Source organism: Alligator sinensis, unplaced genomic scaffold, assembly GCF_000455745.1.
Source record: "Alligator sinensis unplaced genomic scaffold, ASM45574v1 scaffold784_1, whole genome shotgun sequence".
Classification (NCBI taxonomy): Eukaryota; Metazoa; Chordata; order Crocodylia; family Alligatoridae; genus Alligator; species Alligator sinensis.
Genome location: NW_005842318.1, coordinates 1,340,659 through 1,350,361, shown reverse-complemented (window position 1 = coordinate 1,350,361; position 9,703 = coordinate 1,340,659).

Here is a 9,703-nt window from a genome sequence, read left to right as displayed (position 1 = left end):
CGATCCCTCTTCCATGTCTGCTCACTGGTATGACAGAAGAGAATACCACCTGTTCACCGATCTCCCTCAGCACGCCACCCAGAGCATAGTAGTCCATCATCAGGTGATCGGGGCTTCTCCTGGCTGCATCATTAGTACCCACATGAACAAGGACCATGGGATAGTAATCGATGGGCTTAATCCTGGCCTGGATTATTCCCGTCACATCCCAAATCTTTGCTCCAGGCAGGCAGTAGACCTCTTGTGTTGAGGGGTCCTGGCGACAGATGGGTCCTTCTGTACCTCTCAGGATGGAGTCACCTATGACGATCACTCGACGCCTCCTCCTTTGTGTTTGCTTGGATCTCTTGACCCGTTCGGAGTGTGGAGAATGTGGCATTGCTTCCTGCCCAGAGGTTTCCTCCTCTCCTTCCATCTCCTGCAGGGTCTCCAGGGCCTCGTACCTGTTCACCAGTCGGACTGGAGAAATTCGTACCAGTTTACTGCGAGCAGCTCTGGTCCTGGATGTGACTGTCTGCCACTCTGCTTTAGAGGGCACTCCCCAGGGTGCTTCTTTCTTAGGTGTCTGGTCCTGCAGGGAAAGGAAATAACTTTTAATTTCATCCTCCACCTCCCTGATACCCCTCAGCCTGCTAACCTCCTCCCAGAGCTCCCTCACCTGCGCCTCCAGAGCCCTAAGATGGGCACCTGCCGGAGAGGTGTGGGGGCCCCCAATCTCTGCCCCCCCGGCCCTGCTGGGGATCCCCCACAGGCCAGGAGGCAGAGGGACACCAGCTCCCCCATGGGCTCAGTCTGGGTGAAGGCCTCAGACCAGCCCCGAGTAGGCATGGCCCCTCGGACAGAGGCCCTAGCAGCACTCCTCATTGACACCATTGTATAAGCTGCTGTTTGTTAGATCTGTGTGGTGTCTACGCTCTACCCGTACAGGAGTCTCCCTCCTGGCCCTTCCTGCTTGCCCACCGGTGTGAACGCCTGCGCAAAAGCCGGTGCACTCTTACAGAGTTTTCCTGGCCTATCATCAGCACAATGAGACTTGGAAGGGGGGATCAGCACCAGATTATTTGTCTCCTGGAAGGGACCCAAAGCCTAAGAATTCAACTCTCCATAGTGCCTATAATGGGGGCAAGGAAGGGATTAAAGGCAACGGTTCAACACTATGCATGGGAACCTAAAGGGAGAGAGGAATTCTACAGGATTCTAGGCCCCTGTAGTGTGACCAAGAAGAGAATTAGTGACAGCTCTCAAATTCTCTGCATGGGCACGCAGCAGGAGAGTGGCAACAGTTCTTAAACCCTCTGCAGGATATTAGAGATAGGTATTAAAAATACTAGGAAATCACTTAGGAGTACTTAAATATTACTTGGTCATTAGCATAGTAATTACAGCACTGCTGCTCCTGCCTGATACTATAATTTAAGAGGTTTTAGCATTTCCATTATAATCAGCTGCAGCTATTTCCCGGTGTTCATTGCCCATAAAATGTAAACCAGAAAAAAGATAAGGATTTGCCATTATGACAATTAACATCAGCTGTAGTGTGCTTCTGCAGCCCTTGAGCCACAAATTTCTCTGGTGGGTACTTCATCAGGCAACAGGGTGCCATGAAAGGCAGGTTTGTTCCTGAAAGCTTTTAATTGAGGCTTTTAAATAAGGTTTTTAATGAGATTTTTTTTATAGGGAAGCTGGGCAGTTCCTCAACTGTTAATGACATAAATCTTTCTCAGCAAGACTGTGGGGGGCTTGGGGTTTCACCATTCAAAGAAAAGCTTGACTTTGAGTTGCTGAGAGGAATACCCACAATTCCAGCTGAATAAATAAGACACAAAGATCTCTGAATATCAGATCCATGTGTGCCTAGCTATTATAAGAGGTATGTAATAAGAGGCAATTAATATATTAATATAGTAACTAAAAATATCAGGATGCTAAAAGCAAAATATTAGAGAAATCAAGTAGGGTCATCTCCTGTTATGTAATATGGGTCCTAGCATTCTTTGCTGTCTCTTCCAAGGGGCCTGAAAGTCTCATCCCCACTGGAATAGTTGTTTCGTTTTCTGCTCTTCTGAACCTCAGTAGCTAAAACGCTGAGATCCTTCTGGATCTGTTTCTGGGCCCCTGTCCCTGAGTGACCTGTGCATCTTCTAAAGATACAGAAACATTCCAGTTTATTAAGTATAGTTTATAGCTTACCCCAACAGGAAAGCTATAAAAATGTAGCTGAACCAGACTTGCCTTGCATGTGTTTGGGAGGATTAGACAGGTGGAATGAGACAGAAGGTCAGGTAACTTCAAGACAGGATTTCCTGTTGTGATACAAGTGGTGGCGGGGGGGAGGAGGGAGAGGAGAGAGAGAGAGAAAGAGTGAGCCTTTTCTTTCATTGTTGCCAGTCACTAAAGTTTGACTAAAACAATTTCATAATTTGAAAGTCTGGCAAGCTAATATAACTCATAGCCACTCTCTTTTAACTGTGGACCTAGTCCATTCAAGTCAATGGAAAGATTCTAACCAAATTTCATTTGCTTTGGATCAGGCCACATGGCAGCAAACAGCAGACTGCAGTACAGGCACCAACTTAGAGGGTGCATCCACAGGAGTCTTTCCCATGGCAGGTGCAGCCTGGCATAGTGAGCTGGGCAGGTTCAGCCCCATGCCCCATAGTGTAGCTGTTGGGGTGGCAGGGGAAGCAAGGCAAGCAGAATGCACTGCTCTCCCAGGTTTTGCTAGGGGAGATGCAGTTGTGTACCCAAAAGTATATCTGTGGGGAGGGAGAGGGAGTGAATGGGGCATGAGGAGCAACACCAAGAAGTGTGCACTGGCCAGGCTGCTGCACCAGCATGCAGCAAGCCTATCCCTCACCTAGAGCTGCCAAGCTCATGCTGTTACAGCAGGATCCAAAATCATAGGTGACACATAGGTGGGGGTCCAGAGGGGCACATGCCACCCCCACCCCCGAGGCTGGCCGCCACTGCCACCAGCTTCTGCAGGCAGTCACCAGTCGCTGCTGCCACCTCTGACTTTTGCAGGTGGTTTTCGCTCACTAATGCTGACGCCACCACTGGCTTCTGTGGGTGGCTGCCAATCACCGGTCACAACCCCCGCCACCACTGCCTCCGGCTTCTGCGGGCGGTCGCCACTCACCACCCGACTGCCAACACTGCTGATGCTGTCACCCACAATTTGTGCCCCTCCCCCCATCTCAGGAGGCACCAGTCATTCATGTCCATAGCAGCTGCTGTTGGAGCACAGGAAGCAGGGGCTGATAAGATTCTGCTTCCCATCCCCAACTCTCTCCCCTGCTCTCCAGTGGTCAGCATTTTCTCCTACCGTCCTCCCCTCAACCTCTGCCCCAAGCACTGAAATATCTTGCTACACCTCTAGTAGTACTGCTATCCTGTGCAAAGCATGGCCCCATGTTTCCTAACTGCTCAGTAACTTCTCTTTCTTTCTATCTCTGCAAATTACTTTCCCATTATACAAGTGCAGGATGACATATCATAGACAAATACTCATATTAAGAGAGATTCCCCCAAAATGTCAGAAAAATTATATGAGTGTTTCCCACAGTTTTTTTTTTCAAATTGAACAGCTACATTTTTATTTTTCAGACTGCAACCCTCTCTTATTCAGGAACCAATAGTATATCAGACGCATCAGGGATGACTATGTAAAGTAAATGAAATCTTCTGTGGGAGATATGGTTCTTGGCATATAAACATTTTGTTCTATTTTCAATAATGTTTTTAGGGCAAGGACCCTTTCTTCCTGGGTCCTATAATATACACACAGCTGCCAGTTCACTACTAACCTCAGCATTTCTACAACATCGAATGTTTTCTCTGGGGTCTATACATTTAAACTAAGAAAGATTTTCAGGATAAAATCTCATGCACTGCTGTCATCAAAATGTCACTTAAAAAATTCACCAAGTATATATTGAGCCAACAAACTGTCACATATTTTGGAAATGGAAATCTAAAAGACGGTTCCTATCAACTAACTAGGTTGTGTGATTAAATAATGTAGTAACAGAAAAGAAGCTAATATTTACAGAAAGATTGGATGACTGTCTCACTGTATTAGGTTTTAAACTTTTGATTTGGGCTGGGCAAAAAGTATTACAATGTTCAGTCAACTTGGACCATTTGTATTGATCTGCATTGCAAATTGAAAAAAAATGATATATTGTCTCACTATAAGCTTTTCTCTCATTTTATTTGCTTTGCAAGAGAGCAATATTTTTCTAGGCATAGATTGAGTGCAATGGCTCCATAAAGTGGCCCAGGAGGCTTCCACACTACCATTAGAAGAGTTCTCTACTCAGAATCTACCAAGTTATATTGCTGAGGAAATGGAATCCCCTGGTGTATTATTCCCACAGGTGTCATGATGATCCAGCACTTGAAATTCACTTGAAATGCTTCTAGGCTGTGCTGACTATGATAGAAGTACTGTGTAGCACTTCCTCCCCCCTCCCTAAAACATTACTAATACCGTGAATGGAAGCCAGAGCTCCTTCAAGAATTAAATACCTTGGGAAATCATTTGAGATGGGATGGATAATCATTACCAGGACCGTAGTTAGAGTTCAGTGAATTCACAACAGATCATTTCTTTTATTTCTTTTTTCTCTTTTTTTGTGCACCAGTTTTCCATAAGCAGATTGTGGTTTCCTTGAATTCATCCGTTAACTGGAATTACTCACCAAGGGCTCAACTGAGACATTAGGTTCAGCACAGATTGGGGGCTAAGGCACATTAGGAAGAGTTTAGGAATGAAATAATGGCTCAGGATATATTCCCTTCCTTGTGTTCCTTTTCCTCTTCATCCATGGAGTTTGCCATCAGTCTTTGTTAACATACACGGATTGTTTTTAGTCTCAAAACTGAATTTGGCCAAATATAAAAGGAGACATTAGCAAAGTTTATATAAATGGGCAAACAATTATGAAGAGCACATGAAAACCACTTTAGAAAAACCAACTTGGTCAGAATTAAAAGACTGTATGTGTAACTCCTTACAAAGTTCTCAGCAAACAAGACCATCTGTGAGAAAATGGAAAATTTTCCTCTTGGTTAATCCATGACATTGAACTGATGTAACTAAGAAAATTGTTTGTCCCCCAACTGTTTAATTCTGCCATATTTTGCACCACATTTTGTAATGATGACGCTTTATTACTGTAGAGAGGTAGCAGCAAAACCACCTTCTAGTGATCAGCAGGATGTTAAATGAATGATGATGATTATTAACAAAGCAGTTGTGGTTTAGCCTACGTTGAGCGAAGACAGTAAACAGTAGGCAAGTGCTGGAAGTACAGTAGTAGGAAACTGAAATGGGAGCACTATGCTGCCGTTAACTTGCTACAGTTTTTCTCTGAGTAGAATGGGAGGGCAGGGAAATGCTGATGAAATGAAGGAGAAAATGTGTCTGACAGTCATTTTATTGTAGGTTTTCTGCCTTTCCTTTTTCCAAGACTAACACTAAGAAACGTATCATCAGTCTCCATCCTCCCTGAATAAAATTCACAAAGAAAATGGCCAACATTTGCTTATCTGAGGTCCAATGGAGGTTTCATTGAAATCAATGGAAATGCTATAAACTAAAATGGCACCTTAATCGTATGTTGTTTTAACAACATTCATTAACTTGGTAGCACAAGGACAGTGTGACCTGGAGTAGTGTAGATGTAAAACAAAGAAAAAATGAGTGCTAAATCCTGGCCCTGTTTATTAACATACATGTGGCACTGAGAAAATCCTACATCCCCATTTCTTTTAAATCACCTGTAATATAGGAATAAAAACATAGATGCACCTCCCTTTTAAAAACTGATCAGTCAATGCCTCTACAGTGCTTCAACCATAAAAAAAAAAAACCGTATTCTGATGGGGTCATATTTATTAGAAATGCTGAAATGCTTATCTGAAACTTTTAAAAGTATTGCAGAATTTTCTTTTTTGCAACCATTATTGATGTTTCATTAAAGAAATTGGCTTATTACATATATTTTAGAAAGAAATTTAAGTTTTGTCATTCAAGGAAATTAATATGATAAATCAACAGTAGTGTAGCTCTGCACTCATGTGTCAAGTTATAATAAGTACAGTTAAAAAGGTAAACTCAATCAAAATACAGACTGACCTCCTATGAACAATTTTGATGTTGAACTACTAATGAAGGAAAAAAAGGTTTTGCATAAGCACTTCATTAAAATAAAATGAAAAACTGCTTTCATGAAGTGATGCATCGCTCCTCACTTTAACAAGCTATCCAGATGTTTGATAAAATTGCAACCAAAATTCTACTCAATTTGACAGAATGTTCTTTTATTTTCTAGATAAGCATCTAGAAGGCCATAAAGCAGCATGCAAATAGCTAACAGGCTCATTCAATTGCATTTATATCACCGGCATGTTTCATCCTTTCTTTGACACACTTAGGGTACTAAATTGACATGATAACTTTGTCTACATACAGTATTCCACATTCCATCCCCTAATTCCAACCTTCTGATCATCTTTTTGTGACTATAATGAACTAACTGGAATATCAGGGGCCTATGCTAGTTTCAACAATAAGTATTTAAAAATGAGTTCATAAATTTCTATTCTAGGCGAAAGCACTGTGCAATTGCATGGTCTTTACATAGCTATCAATTTGTATAGCTCTAGCTTTACAACTGCTATTAACTGTTATCTCTCTATTACTGAAACAAAAATACTGTACAATCAAATGACAGAAATCCTTAAGCACAACTTTTAAAAATGTTATATCTGAAGAGATATTAGATCACTGAGTCCAGTCCCTGACATTCTCAGGTAAACAATTATTCCAAGACCCCTAAAAATTTTCTACTCCAGTCCTTCACACACTGCCAATATAGTGTGTGCTTGTTTGTGAGAACAGAACCAAAATTTCCTACAATGTACTATGTTTAAAAGCAGGGAAGACAAGAATATTGCCAGTGTCCTGCCACTGCAATAGCAGAGAGTTAATATATGCTCCAAGGATCCTAGGCAGAAGCCTACACCTCATTCTTCAGTAGAAAGCAAAGACAATCTTTGACAATCTGACCGGGCAAAAATTTTATCTGACCTAAAACTGACAGAGGAGCAAGACTTCAGCCAGGGTTTGAGATGTTTCTAAATACAAAGTGTGATAAGCTATGGGGTTCATTGTAATATTTATTTTTTAAAGGTGTTCATGTTGTAATTATGTTATACACTTGTTTTCCCTTGCTAACTTGTACAAGGAGAAGAGAATATGTTAAGAGACAGTGGGCACTTCTACAAATTATATTAATGCAATGTAATAAACTCTAGCGCAGTTCACACAAGAGTTTTTTGCTCCTGGGTGCAGCATTTACATGTGTGCCTCGGATCATAACACACTGAGCCGGGGCATTACAGCTCCAGGCTGGCAGGAGGCCTAGGAGGTCAGCCTGCCAGCCCAGGGCTGCTCTGATCCAGCTCAGCATGCTGGGGGGGAGGGGGTTGGCTGGGGTACAAGGGTGCTACAGTGTGGGGCAAGCTGGCAGGCAGCCCCCACATTGTAGCACCCTCATGCCCCAGCCAGCCCCATTACTGTCTACACATGCATTTCACCGCACATAACTACTCCACTGTAGGATAGTACTTCTGTTGGGCAGTACTATCGTACAGCAATGTTAATTCATTTATTGTGGCATAATAGTTCCACATGTGTAGACAGTGACACTTATTAGTCAGCTCCACATTAAAGCATCTTGTGTAGATGCACCCAGTGAAGCCAGAGTTGCTAGCCTATGTAACAGAAGAGACATCCATCTACAAGTATTTAAAACGTCACAGGTGGGGATGATGACAACACCCAGGAGACTTCCTGGGAAGCTGAGGGAGATAAGCATGACAATGGGTGGAGCAACCAAAGAAAGAGGATGACCTGAAAGCTGGGGAGAATGCAAAGAGAAAGTGAACAGGCAAGCAGTTTAGGAGGTTTGGGTGCTTTGTAGACTTCAAGAAAATAATTGAGCTATGTCAAATGCTTTAGAGAAAGACAGTAGCCCTTACAACTACCGTAAAATAATAAAGTATTTTCAGAGAAAAATAATTCCTTCTTGTCCCCTATAGGTGACCAGTAGAATTCCTGAAACATAAGATAACCCATGGTGATTGCAAATACTTGAGGTTTGCTTTATATACCATAGGAAAGAGTCTGCATAGGAGGCTGTCTGCCTGAGTTCCTGTTGGTGGGATTATTTTAATACCCCTGGGATTTTGTAATATTATTGTGTCATGGTGCCTAGGGGCTTAGATGTACATCATTTATTATTTTAAATCTATAAATAAATAAAAACAGAAGTAATCTGTTCCAGACGTTTCTTGCTTAAATTCATCAGCTAATTATTTTCACCAAGAAAATTCATTTAAGTATTCTACAAATTTAAAAAACAAACATAAAACGCTGAAATACTGATTTATGGCTTAGTAACATATTAGGGAGTGATCTAAGCCATTTCAAATGTAATAATCATTTTGCCTTGATTACCAGATATTTTTTTCTATGGACATTCTATACCCTGTTTGCACAACAGATCTTAGGGAGACTGCGATTGAAGGATGCTTTTATTTTCTTTGTATTTTAATCATGACTACTTGCTTCAAACTACTTTATAACAATTCCATAAAAAGGAAAGTATTTGCTATCCATCTATAAAAATAAGCCCTTCTCAAAGAAATTTATACTTTCTATTTTTTTTTTTCGAACTCTATGCATGTGATGGGGAGAAGGTTGTTCTTTCTACTATAATGAACAATGTTTCTCCTTTTTTTTTAAACAGGAACAGAAAACATCTGGGTGATGGCTAGCTACCTACTGCCACAAATTGTGTATATGTTGAAACACCTGTGGGTCAAATCTGTACAGCTGTCTGTAGCCAATTTGTAATATAGACAGAGAACATGCCACAGGAAAAATTCTCTACTGTGAAAGGTATATATCCTTAGGCAAATTGATACCTAAAATAATCCTTCATTATGAGAGAGAGAAAAAAAAAAAGTATTCACTAAGTAAGGAGCACCTCACTTTCATTGTTATACCATCAGAATACACATGTGGGTATTTGTATGGGTGTATTAACCATACTCAGTACTGAATGACTAATTTAGTTGAATGATGTTAATGTTTAGCAACGTGGGAGTGTATGTATCTAGACATCAGGCTTGATATATGCTCTGGTATAAATGGGGTCCAGAATTTCTAATGTTAAAACAAGTACCTTTTAAAAAAAAATCATTCCTCCTTTATATTATTGCTTTATAAACACACCTGTTTTACTTTTCTTTGCTGCCATCAGTACTGTCAGGAAAATTTTAAAAAGCCATGAGCACAAAAAAAATCAAGTCATACTGCCAGGTCTCTTCATAATTTGTAATTAAGTTTCTATTTTCTTGTGAAGAAAGAAACATCAACATGTAAAGTGATGTTCAGCTCCCTTTTAAGGTCAGTGCCCTTTTCTTTTGTCAAACAATAGCAAAAGGAAAATTAAGAACTCAATCTTCTGCAACCTCAGAATGCTGAAACTCTCAAAAACAATAATTAAATGCTAAAGCCAAGACAAATGCTCTGCTCTGTTCTAATCAGGTTCTTATATTAAGAGCCTTACATTAGTATTAGAGTAGTATCAGAGTAATCACACTTATTCCCCAGGCAAAATTCCTATTG